Source organism: Leptonychotes weddellii, chromosome 9 (assembly GCF_054177405.1).
Source record: "Leptonychotes weddellii isolate Sample4059 chromosome 9, ASM5417740v2, whole genome shotgun sequence".
NCBI classification, from domain to species: domain Eukaryota; kingdom Metazoa; phylum Chordata; class Mammalia; order Carnivora; family Phocidae; genus Leptonychotes; species Leptonychotes weddellii.
Window position 1 is genome coordinate 101,319,410 of NC_138377.1, and position 17,495 is coordinate 101,336,904.

Consider the following 17,495-nt stretch of genomic DNA (forward strand, 5'->3'; position numbering starts at 1 on the left):
ACAGGTCACCTCAGTTCTAACCACCACATCACTGATTCAGATGAATGAGACTCCACTTGAACCCCTTCTAAGTCACATCTCTACCTTCATCAACTAGTATAATTGCACTTTTTGGACCCAACTGAAATTTCTCACATGTATACGACCCTTCCATTTCATTAAACTGCATTGGACAAATCTTGCAATTAACCAGATGATATTTTCTCTCTTCACTTCATAAAGGTAACAAATCTGATAAGCACACCTTCTAGATAAGGCTTTAAAATACACACTGTATATAAAGAAAGTGATACAGCTTCAACCCACCAGAATCCCAACTCTAAGCTGTATCCATAAATCAAACCCCTCCAGACCCTGATGTTCAAAACCAGGATTCCATCTAATTTTACCACAATCTGGCAAATTCCCCTATCTCACCCACCAGGTCATCATAAAAGACTTAACAAATGTCTTGCTAAAATTCTGACACACTATCACTATATTCCTTTGACAATGTGAATGTCCTGTCCTGTTGTTCTCGCATTGTTTATAACTCTAGCACCCCTGCTCCTTTGGCTATTAAGGATAGAAAAAGGACACATTTTTCACTTTACGTTAGTTACAGCATCTCAGGAATTACAAATTATCTTAAACATTTTCTAGCCCATTGTTTTTCAGCAAAGTTTGTTTTGTTTTTAAAGATTTTATTTATTTATTTGACAGAGACAGACACAGTGAGAGAGGGAACACAAGCAGTGGGAGTGAGAGAGGGAGAAGCAGGTTTCCTGCGGAGCATGGAGCCCAATGTGGGGCTCGATCCCAGGACCCTGGGATCATGACCTGAGCCGAAGGCAGACGCTTCACGACTGAGCCACCCAGGCGCCCCTAGCCCATTGTTTTTCAAACTACAGGTCTTTAGCGGTCATATTAGCCGTCAATTTAGTGAGCTGCAATCAACTTTTTTTCTTTTAATGAAACAGAAAATGTCAAAGGGCATCATATGCAGAAAGGGTAAACTTTTGGGCTGTATGTGTGTACTCTGTGCATGCTGGGAGCACATTAAGTCATAATGTAAATGTATCTACCTGTGGGTCTCAGGTCAAACAAAGTTTAAAACACACTTTGCTAGTCCCACAGCCCCGCCCCCACAAGGAAGCTCCACCAAAAAAATTCTTAGTAATCAAAAGTTATTTGTAGCCATCTTCATTTCATACAGAGAAACCAACAGAAATTTTGAACTCGGTACACCTAATCTGCCAATCATTTAAAAAAGGCCTAGAATCCATCTGAGGTTTCCAGTTGAAATACTAACCTGCTCAGAGACAGTCATTTATGTTCTGATGGTAGTAAAACCTGTATTTGACAGTTGACTGAAATCAGTTTAGTCTGTGGCTAGGGAAGAGAACAAAAACCATTCTGATTCCTCATCCGTAACCACAGGAGAGAACTGTTAGGACTCCTCCTAGCTCTGGAATTGGGAGATTCCCTGAAAACCAATGAGCGAGGACACGCCAAAACACTTGAACCACTCAACAAGCCAACTACTGATAAATTCAATTCATAAATTCAATCATACAAAGAGCACTTAAAGCAGCTCAGACTTACACCTACAGCTGGAAAGAATCAAGAAGCTGCGCCCTGGCAGGTATCATTATTTCTCAACCAACCTTCCCTCTCAGACCCCAGTTCACGTCTATCCGCAGGCTACATCGGTCACAGATGTGGCACCCGAGCTGTTCCATGCCACCCTACTCCATTGTGCGAAAGGACACTGAGGCAAAGAGCAAAGAGCGGGCGAGCTGCAGCGGCCATCAACGAGGCGAAACCAAGAGCCTAGGCCGCTCATGCCTCACACCTCACACGATTCCCAGGCTATTTAGAATCCTGCTGCCTTCAGTCTTCCACCTCAAACCATACCCCCTGAGGAAACCCCTAGGGCCTGGCCCCCAGCTCGCGCCCGCCTCGATAAAAGTCTACAAGGCCTGGAACCCAAAGCCTAAAAGCAAATGCGCCTGGCAACCCCGGAAGCCCCCTCCCGCCAGCGCCCACAGCCCAACGGCCCCCTCGTTCCCACCTCCACGCCGTCTGGCCGCCGCCTCCTCCGCACACCTCGCCACGTCGACCCCGCAACAGGAGAAGACCCGGAGGCTGAGGGGCTTCTCCACACCCACCCCCACAGCCGCGGCCGGAAGCGCCCCGCGACTCCACGCCACCGTCGTGAGGTCACTTCCGGCGCGACGCCTTGGAAACCAGACGGCAGGCTGTTGGCAAGCAGAGCGCCCGGGAAATTTGAGAGCTTGCGAGAGCGCGGCGAGGGCAGGCGCTCAGCCTTCCTGAACCCAGCCTGGGCGCCCATTTTGTGAGCCCCGCCTACTTTTGTTGGGTAGAGGCCTGGTTGGAGTAGGGGCCCTGCTCTACTCTCCCGCCCAGACACCTGGGGGACTCCACTCTCCCGCGCAGTCCTGATGAAATGTCCCCGCTTTCCCTCCAGACCCCTTGGGCTTATCGCTGATGAAGACCGGAGGACTTTGGAGAGTGCCTGGTGACGTGGACCCCATCCTCGATTAGTTGCAGCTGTGGGACGCAATAAGTAGGCCCCCCTCGAGGGATTAAATTCCCTTCGTGGTTAATCTTCAGAGTGTATCAGCTTCCTCTCGTTTTGGATTTAGCGCTAAGCCATTCTGTATTTGCATTCGGCCTCCGCCCCCCATACACACACACACCCCACTACTTGGTACAAGGGAAAGTGCCACTCTCCTTGGGGCATTTTAGAGCCTCCTGATGGTTTTGGAATATAGGTAAGGTTCGGTGGGCTGGAGTCCGGAGCCCACGACCAAGACAGAATTCTTGAGAGTCTGGTGCAAAATGGTGGTTCAGCACCCGAGGGCAGAAAGAACTGCTGTCCCAGGGTTGTGAGGGGTGGCTGATTTTATACCTGGGAGTTAGGGGAAGTAAGGAAAAGGGAAGATTTCAAAAGAACTTTCATATGCTAAACAGGACCTACAATATACCAGAGGCCTTGCCATTGTCAAATTAAGGGTTGTTTTTTATTTCCTTCTAGCAAGGCATTAACATTAAGATAGTTGGGAGCTTCCTGGAGGAACTTTACACTCTGTCTGCTTCAAGTATCTTGTCAATGGGCTGCAGGTTTTAAAGACATTTAATTCTATCTACATTTCTTTCTGGAAGCTAGGTTATTGATAGAACTGCTTTGTTCTTGTATATTGCTAAGACATTTCTAAACTGAGGGAGACTCCTGTCTTGCAGGATTGTGATCTCTACAATATTTGTTTTTCTTTAGCTATAGGGCAGCCAGGAGTGTCTGAGGAATGTCATATATATCCCATGTGGGGGGCTGGGGGGTGGTCAGCTTCTGCTTTGTCCTCAGCTTGCCTTCTGTTCCCTCATCACAATTCTTTAAATAAACTGTCTCCAGGGTTTATATGGGGTGGGTTGCTAGTGACTGTAAGATCAAGTTTAAGGAGGATATGGTTTGCATATTCATTTAGAGATTTATGAGTTAATCCGCCCTCAAGTGAATAATTTAACAGAGCATTATATTCTCCATCTTTTGATAGGTCTACAGTGAGAAAAGGTTTTCCATATACTAACTCAAAAGGACTTAATCCTACTGGTTGTTTTGGGGCAATCCCCATTCCAGTTTTCCTGAGTCTCAATGTTTAAGATTGAGTATCTACAAAGATGTGTTATTGAAACATTTTTTTTAATCAGAGATAGCCAAATCAGGACTAATTCATTGTGAAATAAGTCCAATTTTAACAGATTTGGCCTAATGATTTATATAAGCTCAGCAAGAAGTGATTGATCATATAGATGTTTTAAAATCTGCTTTGCCAGGAGACTGGGTGGCTCAGTCGGTTAAGCGTCTGCCTTCAGCTCTGGTCATGATCCCAGGAGCCCCCACATCGGGCTCCCTGCTTAACGGGGAGGCCGCTTCCCCCTCTCCCTCTGCCCCCCACTCATGCTTGCTCGCTCTCTCTCGCACTCTTTCAAATAAATAAAATCTTTAAAATAAATAAATAAAATAAAATCTTCTTTCCTGGAACTTTTTATAAGGAATCTCTAAGTTGAACTTTTAGTAGCTTCTCTGGGCCGGAAACCAAGCCAAGTGCTTGCTAGGCATACCTGTATATCTAGACAAATTCCTCTTCTCAGGGTCCCCAGTATATCCTGAGGGTCCTGCACCTTCCACGAAGTAACATTCTCTATTCGCCTGGTAGGGCTGCTGGAAACTCTGTAAGCAAGGTATCAGGCCAACATTTACAAGGGACTCTATTGGCTCCATGCTTCATAAAGTCAACCTTAGTTCCTTAAAGCTGTATGGTCATGGGCGCATGGGTGGCTCAGATGGTTAAGCGTCTTCCTTCGGCTCAGGTCATGATCTCAGGGTCCTGGGATCGAGTCCCACATCGAGCTCCCGGCTCAGCGGGGAGCCCGCTTCTCCCTCTGACCCTCTCCCCTCTCGTGCTGTTTCTCTCTTGCTCGCTCTCTAAAAAATACATAAAATCTTAAAAAAAAAAAAAAAAACTGTATGGTCATATATGAGTCTATGCAAGTCTCTCAAATATGATATTCCTGTCAAAGTCTTGGTAGAATAACCAATGTTTCCCATGGTGTCCTCTTACAAAGAGAACAGATTTTTTTTTTTTAAGATTTTTATTTATTTGAAAAAGTGAGAGAGAGAGATCACAAACAGGGGTGGGGGTGGAGGGAGAAGCAGACTCCCCCTGAGCAGGGAGCCAGACGCGGGACTCGATCCCAGGGATCATGACCTGAGCCGAAGACAGGCTTAACCCACTGAGCCACCTAGGTGCCCAAGAAGAACAGATTCTTAATGAACTTATGCAAATGACTGTACTTGATGAAAGAAGGAATACTTATGGAGATCCTTTGAATTTCAGAGGGTTCAGATAGAAAAGTTAAAGGCTTTAATTTATTTTATTATTATTTCTGTATATCATTGATGTCTTAAGAGAAAGTTTCCTTAGTCTGGAAGAATATATATTAGAGAACCAATGTTTTAAACCAGAGTCAAACTATAATCATCCTCAGCTTAGTTGGTTCTGGAAATTCTTACCCATTTCAATTTTATGATCTTAAAGATAATAAAAACCTGTATTTGGGGGCGCCTGGGTGGCTCAGTTGGGTAAGCGACTGCCTTCGGCTCAGGTCATAATCCTGGCGTCCCTGGATCGAGTCCTGCATCGGGCTCCCTGCTCGGCAGGGAGTCTGCTTCTCCTTCTGACCCTCCCAACCCTCCCCCATCTCATGCTCTCTCTCTCTCAAATAAATAAATAAAATCTTTAAAAAAAAAAAAAACCCTGTATTTGTCAAAAGCCCTTTTTATGAATCCCCTTGAGATGAAACACGTTTTGCAAGAGAATAAGAACAACAACTATTCATGACAAAAGATTCAAAAATGGACAGGGTTAAAGATTTGATGAGAGGTAACAATACAACATAGCTGGCAAGGAAATCTGGTTATTTCTGTGACACACAACACTTAAGTAATCAGAATATTAAGTAATGGCCTTATACCAGAACACATTAAAACTTTAGGAACTGCATATCATCTCTAGAATAATTACAGCTTTTACCCAAGCAATACAACTTAAGGCTTATTATTTAACAATGCTTCCCTTATTTCCATCAGTCTTAATTACATTTAGCAGAATTTTAACTCTTAGAGACCTTAGTCTCCTGTGAAAACTAAGTAGTAACCAATTGTGAACTGTCACACCAGAATTCTTTAGATGGCAATTTTATGAATCTATTAAGCACAAAGCAGATTTACCAACAGACTTAAATATCCTTAGTTTATTTGCAATAAGAAGTCAAAAGCTGGGGTGCCTGGGTGGCTCAGTCGTTAAGCGTCTGATTAGGCTCAGGTCATGATCCCAGGGTCCTGGGATCGAGCCCCGTATCGGGCGCTCCCTGCTCAGCAAGGAAGCCTGCTTCTCCCTCTCCCACTCCCCCTGCTTGTGTTCCCTCTCTTGCTGTGTCTCTCTCTGTCAAATAAATAAATAAAATCTTAAAAAAAAAAAGTCAAAAGCACAAACCTACATCCAGTAATCAATGCTCTAGCACTTTATCCTATTTGTAAAAGACCTAGATGTCCAATGAATTCAATTTATCATCCAAGCAAAATTTTAAAGTTTCAGGTTACCAAAGACTTTGAAAGCTATCTTAACAATTACCCATGAAAATTTTGAGACAGACCATTAATCATGATTTTATTTTATTTTATTTTATTTTATTTTATTTTATTTAAAGATTTTATTTATTTATTTGACAGAGAGAGACATAGTGAGAGCAGGAACACAAGCAGGGGGAGTGGGAGAGGGAGAAGCAGGCTTCCCGCGGAGCCGGGAGCCCGATGTGGGACTCGATCCAGGACCCTGGGATCATGACCTGAGCCGAAGGCAGACGCTTAACGACTGAGCCACCCAGACGCCCTCTTTTTATGTTCTTGGCCATTTGTATATCTTCACTGGAGAAATATCTCTTCAAGTCTTTTGTTAATGTATTAATTGGGTTGTTTGTCTTTTTGATACTGGGTTGAAAAGTTCATTATATATTCTGGACATTAGTCTCTTATCAGATATGTAATTTGCCAATATTTTTTCCCTTTTGTGTATTGTCTTTTCACTCTCTCAATAGTGTCCTTTAAAAAACTACTTTTTTTTATTTTGATGAAGTCCAATTTATTTTTTCTATTGTTGTTGTGCTTTTGATGTCATATCTTTTTTATTTTTTAGGATTTATTTATTTATTTGAGGGAGAGAGAAACAGGGGGGAGGGGCAGAGGGAGAGAGAGAGAAGCAGACCCTGCTGAGTGCAGAGCCTGTTGCAGGGCTCAACCCCACGACCCTGAGATCATGACCCAAGCCAACCAACATCAAGAGTCAGATGTCCACCCGACTGAGCCACCCAGATGCCTCTTGATGTCATAGCTAAGAAACTACTGTCAAAGATGTGCATCTGTGTTTTTCTTCTAGGAGTTTTATGATTTTAACTCTTATATTTAGCTCTTTGATCCATTTTGAATTAATTTTTGTAAGTGGTGTGAGGTAAGGGTTCAACTTTCCTCATTAACATTTTGATACCGGGGCACCTGGGTGGCTCAGTTGGTTAAGCATCTACAAAGTTTCCCAGGTCTTATGATTTAAAAGAACAATATTCTCAGCATATCATTGACATTGATATGATTTCAATGAACATAAGCCCTAATATTATGCCCTCGATACTTATTATCAGTAGCAGCACCCTGTTTGTCCTTTTTAAAATCTCCCTTTTGATCCTTTTTTTTAATCTAAGAAGAGACCACTAAATTTGGATTCATGTCCCCAGATCTTCACAGCTGTGTTTATTCCTTCTCTTTGTCCAGTTGATCATCAGTTGTTCAAATAATTAATCCACTTTCTTTCTCTGCAATATCATTTGATGAATCAATTTTCAAAATAGCAGTTGCACAGTAGCTTCTAGGACTCTAGAGTTCAAGCGTCCTGTCACTCTGATGTAAAAATACCAATTAGAACCTTGAGAAGAGTTTAAAAAGCACTTCTAAACCATAACTCATGTCTTCCTGAGAGCTAGCCATGAGAATTAATTCCAAAGGGTATTTTTAAAAGCCAAGTAGGCGGTGCCTAGGTGGCTCAGTTGTTAAGCATCTGCCTTCAGCTCAGGTCATGATCCCAGGGTTCTGGGATCGAGTCCCTGCATCGGGCTCCCTGCTCAGTGGGGAGTTTGCTTCTCCCTCTCCCACTCCCCCTGCTTGTATTCCCTCTCTCGCTGTCTCTCTCTGTCAAATAAATAAATATATTAAGAAAAAAAAGCAAGTAGCATATTTTTTAAAAGATTTTATTTATTTATTTATTTAACAGAGAGAGAGAGAGAGCACAAGCAGGCAGAGCATCAGACAGAGAGAAAGGGAAAAGAAGACTCCCTGCTGAGCAGAGAGCCCTATGTGGAGCTCAATCCCAGGACCCTGGGATCAGACCTGAGCCAGAGGCAGACACTTAGCCAACTGAGCCACCCAGGCGTCCCCCAACTACCTTATTTTTAATTTTATATAAAGATTTTTCTACTTAAGCAGAAGCATTTCTCCAATTATACAAGAGGAGGTATTTCCTAATGGACAGACAGCACCTTATCCAGCCAACAAGTAACTCAGTCTAATTCTATAACCTAATGCCATGGTGGCAAATGAATCAAGGCTTTTTCACTGGACATCAATAATGAATGTTATAGAAAGAAAAGGATTTTGCATATAATGTTCCAGTGCAGGTGTACCAAATCAAGGAGCAAAGACATTCACGAAGGGTAGGAAAGTCATTTCTTGGATTCCTCCTAGATGATCTGCACTTCAAGAGGCATGCCACTGAGAGCAGAGTAAGACATCTGAGAGACTATCAGAGAATATAATAGTATTAAAATCCACGAATGGCATAAAAAAACATTCCTAGGTAGCAGGCTTCTCACTCCCTTCAGGGTCCCCATTGTGGAGCAATATTTGTTTGGCGTAAACACTTAAGGTACAGTCTGTAGTTTTCTTAAATTTACTATTTCTCAGATGTCTAGGAATGATTATAGCTAAATATGTCTAAAGAGACAACCAAAAGAATGTAGTTAGTCCTGCCAGCACAGGGACATTTTCCTTGATCAATTAGCTGAGTGTCACAAAGTGTTATTGGTTACTTCTTGTCATGTGACATAATCAGCAAGATTTTATTATACGGCTTTACAGAAAACCTATCGTCCTTTTTTTTTTTTTAAGTTTTTTTTTTATTTATTTATTTGAGAGAGAGAGAATGAGAGAGAGCACATGAGAGGGGGGAGGGTCAGAGGGAGAAGCAGACTCCCCGCCGAGCAGGGAGCCCAATGCGGGACTCGATCCAGGGACTCCAGGATCATGACCTGAGCCGAAGGCAGCCGCCCAACCAACTGAGCCACCCAGGCGCCCAAACCTATCGTCCTTTATAACTGAGATATTTATGTCATATTTACATGAGCTATCTTAACTCAAACCATATAATCTAGAAAATTTTTTGAACTCTTATAACTAGTTTCATTTCCTCAATATAATCAGTCTGTATGATGTACTTTCTTTTTACATTAAAGTTGTTAATTGTGGGTCAATCAGAACAAATTAATTCCCATGAATGAGCCTTATTACAATTGCAGCTGGTGGCATCTTTAACAGAATACCTTAATAGAAGAGAGCTCCCCACTCTTCTTGGAGACAAATGACAAATTCAACAGCAAGTTAAATTTCCTGAGGTAGCTACTAAATCTAACAAATGAGCTGTCTTTATTTTTTTTAAGATTTTATTTATTTATTTGAGAGCGAGAAGAGGGAGAGCGAGAGAACACAAGCAGGGGGAGAGGCAGAAGAAGTGGGAGAAGCAGACTCCCCGCTGAGCAGGGATTCCCCGATGTGGGGCTCAATCTGGGACTCCAGGATCATGACGTGAGTGGATGGCAGATGCTTCACTGACCGAGCCACCCAGGTGCCCCCAAATGAGCTGTCTTTATATAAAAAGTTAGTCCTAGATGAGGATGGTCAGAAAATTTTAAAAATTTAAATTTCATTATTAAGAGAATTAGAATTAGAGGCGCCTGGGTGGCTCAGCCGTTTAGCCTCTGCCTTTGGCTCAGGTCATGATCCCAGAGTCCTGGGATCGAGCCCCGCATCGGGCTCCTTGCTCAGCAGGGAAGCCTGCTTCTCCCTCTCCCACTCCCCCTGCTTGTGTTCCCTCTCTCGCTGTCTTTCTCTCTCTGTCAAAAAATAAAAAATAAATAAAAAATAAAAAAATAATAAAAAAAGAGAATTAGAATTAAAATAATTAAAAGGTAAATCATCAAAAGATTTACCTTTTTTTTTTAAGATTTTATTTATTTATTTGACAGAGTGACAGTGAGAGAGGGAGCACAAGCAGGGGGAGTGGGAGAGGGAGAAGCAGGCTTTCCGCGGAGCAGGGAGCCCCACGCGGGCCTCAATCCCAGGACCCTGGGATCATGACCTGAGCCCAAGGCAGATGCTTAACGACTGAGCCACCCAGGCGCCCCAAAAGATTTACCTTTTAAAGAAAGATTTAAATCATTAACAATGTATCTTTTAGCAGAATTAAAAGGTGAGGGGCGCCAGAGTGGCCTAGTCGCTTAAGCATCTGCCTTTGGCTCAGGTCATGATCCTGGAGTTCCTGTACTGGGCTTCCTGCTCGGCAGGGAGCCTGCTTCTCCCTCTCCACCGCTCCCCCTGCTTGTGCTCTCTCTCTCTCTGTCTCTGTCAAATGAATAAATAAAATCTTTAAAAAAACCTACTCGAGAAGACTGAATGGCTCTGGTTATTTTATTTTATTTTATTTTAAATATGTTATTTATTTGAGACAGAGAGAGAGCGAGAGAGGGAACACAAGCACTGGGGAGCTGGAGAGGGAGAAGCTGGCCAAGCAGGGAGCTTGATGCCTAACCCTAACCCTAACCCTAACCCTAGCCCTAACCCAGGATGCTGGGATCATGACCTAAGCCGAAGGCAGACACCCAAGGACTGAGCCACCCAGGCGCCCCTCTGGTTAATTTATTTTAATATCAACAATACTAGAACAAGGGAAGTGGAATCCTTTCTTGAAAATAATACACATTCAGTCTGCCACTTATACCACAAAGTTTTGTTGTTGTTGCTGTTAAGATTTTATTTATTTAGGGGCACCTGGGTGGCTCAGTCGGTTAAGCGGCTGCCTTTGGCTCAGGTCATGATCCCAGGGTCCTGGGATCGAGCCCCACGTCCGGCTCCCTGCTCAGTGGAGAGCCTGCTTCTCCCTCTCTCTCTGCTTACTTGTGCTTTCTCTCTCTGTCAAATAAATAAATAAAATCTTTAAAAAAAAAAAAAGATTTTATTTATTTATTTGTTTGTTTGTTTGTTTTAGAAAGAGAGAGGGAGGGAGAGAGAGAGAGAGAAAGCAAGGGGGAGGGACAGAGAGTCCTAAGCCTACTCTGCACTGAGCATGGAGTTGACGTGGGGCTCAATCGCACGACCCTGAGATCATGACCTGAGCCAAAATGAAGAGTCAGATGCTCAGCCTAGGCACCACCCAGGTGCCCCCCACCAAGTTGTTCTTATGATTGTTTCCAACTGAAATGCAAAAGTTGTTCATCAGCCTGTGTGCAGTTACTGTTTCAGTTGTTGTAGGTGAACACAAGAATGCCTGTTCTCAAGCTAAAATATATATAGTCCCTAAAACATACTTATATTAATATCTGAAACTGACCTGGGGCGCCTGGGTGGCTCAGTCATTAAGCTTCTGCCTTCCGCTCGGGTCATGGCCCCAGAGTCCTGGGATCAAGCCCTGCATCCTGCTCCCTGCTCGGCGGGGGTGGGTCTGCTTCTCCCTCTCCCTCTGCCACTCCCCCGGCTTGTATTCTCTCTCTCTCTCTCTCTGTGTCAAGTAAATAGATAAAATCTTTTTTTTTTTTTAAAGATTTTATTTATTTATTTGAGACAGAGAGAATGAGAGACAGAGAGCATGAGAGGGAGGAGGGTCAGAGGGAGAAGCAGACTCCCTGCTGAGCAGGAAAGCCCGATGCGGGACTCGATCCCGGGACTCCAGGATCATGACCTGAGCCCAAGGCAGTCGCGCAACCAACTGAGCCACCCAGGCGCCCTAGATAAAATCTTAAAAATATGTATATATCAAAACTGGCCTCTTTTTTTTTTTTTGATGTGTCAGATTTAATTTGTTTTTATCCAGGGTTTGAAAAACAAAAGAATTTTCCAATACTTCGAGTTATATAAAATCTAGAAATTAACAAATAAACCTATTATTCCTCCTTTCATGAGAAGAAGCAAATCTCTGTGGTTTCTCACTGACCATCTGGGAAACCTCAAAGTCAATTTAGGTACAAAAGACCCAGGGCACCTGGGTGGCTCAGTCGTTAAGCGTCTGCCTTTGGCTCAGGATCGAGCCCTGCATCGGGCTCCCTGCTCAGCCAGGAGCCTGCTTCTCCCTCTTCCGCTCCCCTGCTTGTGTTCCCTCTCTAGCTGTCTCTCTGTGTCAAGTAAAAAATCTTTAAAAAAAAAAAAATAGACTCTTGTTCTTTTATTTTTTTTTAAAGATTTTATTTATTTGTCAGAGAGAGCCTTCTTCTCCCTCTGCCTGCCGCTCCCCATGCTTGTGTGCTCGCTCTCTCTCTCTGACAAATAAATAAATAAAATCCTAAAAAATATAAATAAAAATTGTGGTAAAATACACATAACATAAAATTTACTATTTTAACCATTTTTAAGGGTTCAATTAAATGGCATTAAGTGCATTTGCAAGGTTGTATAACCATCCATCACTATCTCAAAGACTTAATACTTCATTATTTTGAATTTTGGAAAGGCAATGTTAAAAAAGTTGTTAGAGGGGCGCCTGGGTGGCTCAGTCGTTAAGCGTCTGCCTTCGGCTCAGGTCATGATCCCAGAGTCCTGGGATGGAGCCCCACGTCGGGCTCCCTGCTCAGCGGGAAGCCTGCTTCTTCCTCTCCCACTCCCCCTGCTTGTGTTCCCTCTCTCGCTGTGTCTCTCTCTGTCAAATAAATAAAATCTTTAAAAAAAAAAAAAAGTTGTTAGAACAGACTGGCCTCAAGAACAAGGAATATGTTATCTTGGCTACCTCATTAATCAGAATAATAATAACAATATTTAAAACAATAACATAATAAAAGCATGATAATCACTAAGAATCTTAATCCTTCCTGAAGTAAAGAATCCTTGTTGATTTATTTAAAACAATGTAGGAAAAAATAAAAAATAAGATAAAGATAAAAGAAACTTAGGGTATAGGAAAAGGCAGCTGGGAAACAGAAATTAGATTTTTTTTTTTTTTAAGATTTTATTTATTTGACAGAGAGACACAGTGAGAGGGAACACAAGCAGGAGGAGTGGGAGAGGGAGAAGCAGGCTTCCCGCTGAGCAGGGAGCCTGACGCGGGGCTCGATCCCAGGACCCCGGGACGATGACCTGAGCCAAAGGCAGACGCTCAACAATTGAGCCACCCAGGCGCCCTAAATTTTTTTTTTAAAGATTTTATTTATTTATTTGAGAGAGAGACAGAGAGAGAGAGGTATAGAGGGAGAGGTATAGAGGTATAGAGGGAGAAGCAGACTCCCCACTGGGCAGGGAGCCTACAAGAGACTCACCTCAGTTTTCAGGACACACAAAGACTCAAAGTGAAGGGATGGCAAAAGATATTCCATGCAAGCGGAAACCAAAAGACAGCATAGGTAGTTGTATTTTGACAAAACAAGGCTTCAAGCCAAAAATGCTAACAAGAGACAAAGAAGGTCATTATATAATGTTAAAGGGGTCAATTCATCAATAAGATATAATAATAGAAATATATATATCTAGGGTGCCTGGGTGGCTCAGTTGGTTAAGCGACTGCCTTTGGCTCAGGTCATGATCCCAGAGTCCTGGGATCGAGTCCCACATCTGGCTCCCTGCTCAGCAGGGAGTCTGCTTCTCCCTCTGACCCTACCCCCTCTTGGGCTCTCTCTCTCACTCTCTCTCTCTCAAATAAATAAATAAAATCTTTAAAAAAAAAAAAAAGAGGGCGCCTGGGTGGCTCAGTTGGTTAAGCGACTGCCTTCGGCTCAGGTCATGATCCTGGAGTCCCAGGATCGAGTCCCACATCGGGCTCCCTGCTCGGCGGGGAGTCTGCTTCTCCCTCTGACCCTCCTCCCTCTCATGTGCTCTCTCTCATTCTCTCTCTGTCAAATAAATAAATAAAATCTTTAAAAAAAAAAAAGAAATATATATATCTATATTGCACCCAATATCAGAGCACCTAATATATATTAAGTAAATACTAACAGATCTGAAGGGAAAAGTAGACAGCAATGTAATAATAGTAGATGATTTCAATATTCCACTTTCAACAATGGATAGACCATCCAGAGAGAAAATCAACAAGGAAACATTGGACTTGAACCATACTTTATACCAAATAGACCTACCACACATATATGGAAGATTCCATCCAGTAGTAGCAGAATACACATTTTATTCAAGTGCACAAGGAACATTCTCCAGGATGGATCATATGATAGGTCACAAAACAAGTCATGGCAAATTTACGGATATTGAAATAATACCAAGTATCTTTTCCAGCCACATTGGTATAAAACTAGAAATAACTGAAAGGAGGAAAGAGGGAAAAATGAACAAATATGTAGAAATTAAACAACACACTCCTGAACAACCCGTGGGTCGAAGAAGACATCCAAAGGGAAATCAAGAAATACCCCAAAGCAAATAAAAATGGAACACAGTACACCAAAACCTATGTGATGTTGCAAAAGCAGTTCAAAGACGGAAGTTCGCAGCAATAAATGCTTACATTAAGAAAAAAGAAAGATTTCAAATAAACTACTTAATTTTATACCCCCAAGGAACTAGAAAAAGAAGGAACTAAGGCCGGGCGCCTGGGTGGCTCAGTTGGTTAAGCGACTGCCTTCGGCTCAGGTCATGATCCTGGAGTCCCTGGATGGAGTCCCTGGATCGAGTCCCTGGATCGAGTCCCGCATTGGGCTCCCTGCTCGGTAGGGAGTCTGCTTCTCCCTCTGACCCTCCTCCATCTCATGCTCTCTGTCTCTCATTCTCTCTGTCTCAAATAAATAAATAAAATCTTTAAAAAAAAAAAAGAAGGAACTAAGGCCAAAGTTAGCAGAATTAAATAACAAAGATCGGACCAGAAATAAACAAAACAAAGACCAGAAAAATAATAGAAAAGATTAATGAAACTAGCTTTTACTTTTTAAATTTATTTATTTATTTATTTTTTGAAACTAGCTTTTTTTTTTTTAAGATTTTATTTATTTACATGAGAGAGAGAAAAAGTATTCCGTTGTATGGATATACCACATTTTATTTATCCATTCATCAGGTGATGAATATTTGATTTATTCTTTTTTGGTTATTATGAATAACACTGTTATGAACACCCATGTACAAATTTTTGTGTGGATATATGTTTCAGTTCTCTTGGGTATATACCTAACAATGAAATTACTGGATTATATGGTGACTCTGGGTTTAACCTTTTAAGGAGCTATTTTCCCAAGTAGCAACATCATTTTACATTTCCACAGCAATACATAGTATTTCTTTTTTTTTGTTTTTTTGTTTTTTTAAGTATAATTGACATACAATATTCTATTAGTTTCATGTTTATAACACAGAGATTCAACATTTGTATACATTACAAACCGGTCACCATGATAAGTCTAGTTATCTTCTGCCACCATACAAAGTCAATACAATGTTATTGACTATATTCCCTCTGCTGTACCTTACATCCCCATGACTTATTTATTTTATAACTGAAAGTATGTACCTCTTGATCCCCTTCACCATTTCACACCCCTAATCCCCTTCCTGTCTCACAACCACAGCTCTGTTCTCTCTCTCTGAGTCTGAATTTTGTTTCGTTTGTTTGCTTCGATTTTTAGATCCTGCTTGTAAGTGAAATCATGCAGTACTCCTCTTTCACTATCTGACTTATTTCACTTAGCATAATGCCCTCAAGGTCCATCCATGTCATCACAAGTGGCAAGATTTCATTTATTTTATGGATAAGTAGTATTCCATTGTGTATACACACACACATCTTTTTTTTTTTTAAGATTTTATTTATTTCTTTGACAGAGAGAGACACAGCGAGAGAGGGAACACAAGCAGGGGGAGTGGGAGAGGGAGAAGCAGGCTTCCCGTGGAGCAGGGAGCCCGATGTGAGGCTTGATCCCAGGACTCTGGGATCACGTCCTGAGCTGAAGGCAGACGCTTAACGACTGAGCCACCCGGGTGCCCCCCCCCACACACATCTTTAACCATTCATCTATCAATGGACACTTAGGTTGCTTCCATATCTTTGGCTATTCTTTTTTAAGGTTTTATCTATTCATTTGAGAGAGAGTGTGTGTGTGAGCATGAGCAGTGGGGAGGGGCAGAGGGAGAGGGAGAGGGAGAAGCAGGCTTCCTGCTGAGCAGGGAGCCCAATGCAAGGCTCCATCCCAGGACCCTGAGTTCACGACAGAATCCAAAGGCAGACGCCTAACTGACTGAGCCACCCAGGTACCCCCATATCTTGACAATTGTTAAGTAATGCTGCAACAAACATGGGAATGTATATTTGAGTTAGTGTTTTTGTTTTCTTCAAATAAATACCTGGAGTGGGATTACTAGATCCTATGGTAATTTCTATTTTCAATTTTTTGAGGAAACTTCATACGATTTTCCATAGTAGTTGTACCAAGTTACATTCCCACCAACAGTGCATGAGGGTTTCTTTTTTTCCACATCCTTGCCAACACTTATTATTTCTTGTCTTTTTGTAATAGCCATTCTGACAGGTGTGAGGTGATATATCGTGGTTTTGATAATGCATTTCTCTGATGATGAGTGAGGTTCAGCATCTTTTCATGTGCTTGTATTTTTACAGGCACTAAAGTATATATGCTTCCCTTAAAAGACACTCAGAAGCCCCCAAAATGAGGCAAGCATAAATTATTCAGGAGACCTTCCAGAAGGGATAAGTGATTCCCTCTTCGTGTGCCCTCCGCCAACTACAACAATAGGACTAGTACAAGTAGAAAAAGTTCAAAGCTTGTCGCTGACCTATCATGTCATATATTACCACACTTCTGTTCTAAACAAACTAGTCTAAATTCATTAACTAGAGTTGTCAGAGATAATTGTATAGCCATGATTTCCTTGTAATCAATCAAGGGGAAATTTGGATTATAGCAAACACTACTTGCAGCATCTGTGTAAATACTATAAGGCAAAAAAGAAAATGACTCTCTAAAATAGGCCTACTTGATTTTGGGACACGTTTTGATTGCCTGGATTTAATAATCTAGGACCTTGGCTTCCAGACCTATCAAAAGACTAATAGTCATTTTGATTCTGATAATTGCCTATGTTACAATTGGCCTATATAGCCTATCTAGAATCCTAAGAACTACTAGGACACTATTGGGAGGACAGCCATTGTCATGTCAGATGGTCCAATAACTCATCCTACAACAGAAGAAAAGATGAATCCTGGGTCAATTATAGATGACATTCAGTAGATGTTGTTCTTAATCAGCAAATTTATTTTAATCTTCAAAACCCTGGCAATGATGAAAATCTGGATATAATAATGGATGAATGTCCTAAGACCTAACTTTGTCTGCACTTGACCCAAAAGGAGGACCGAGAAAGAACAGCCCCCAATAGCTGGAAATAGTGTACTGATCACAGCTAGACCTCACTATTATCACAGGTTGGTCTAATGCTCACAGTCCTTTGTTCCCCTCTTCTCTGGCTCTTTTCTTTTTTTTTTTTTTTTTAAGATTTTATCCATTCACTTGACAGAGAGAGACACAGTGAGAGAGGGAACACCAGCAGGGGGAGGGGGAGAGGGAGAAGCAGGCTCCCCGCAGAGCAGGGAGCCTGATGTGGGACCTGA

General features: G+C 42.1%; 1 protein-coding gene across 1 annotated transcript in view; it reads right to left on the reverse strand.

Annotated features, from left to right (window-relative positions):
* Positions 1-2,208, reverse strand: part of EDC3 (enhancer of mRNA decapping 3) — a 61,184-nt gene extending 58,976 nt beyond the window's left edge. Inside the window, exon 1 of the mRNA XM_081831392.1 lies at positions 2,054-2,208. The gene's annotated coding sequence lies outside the window, so the exon portion shown is untranslated. The remainder of the gene's footprint in view (positions 1-2,053) is intronic.
* Positions 2,209-17,495: the final 15,287 nt, after the last annotated feature.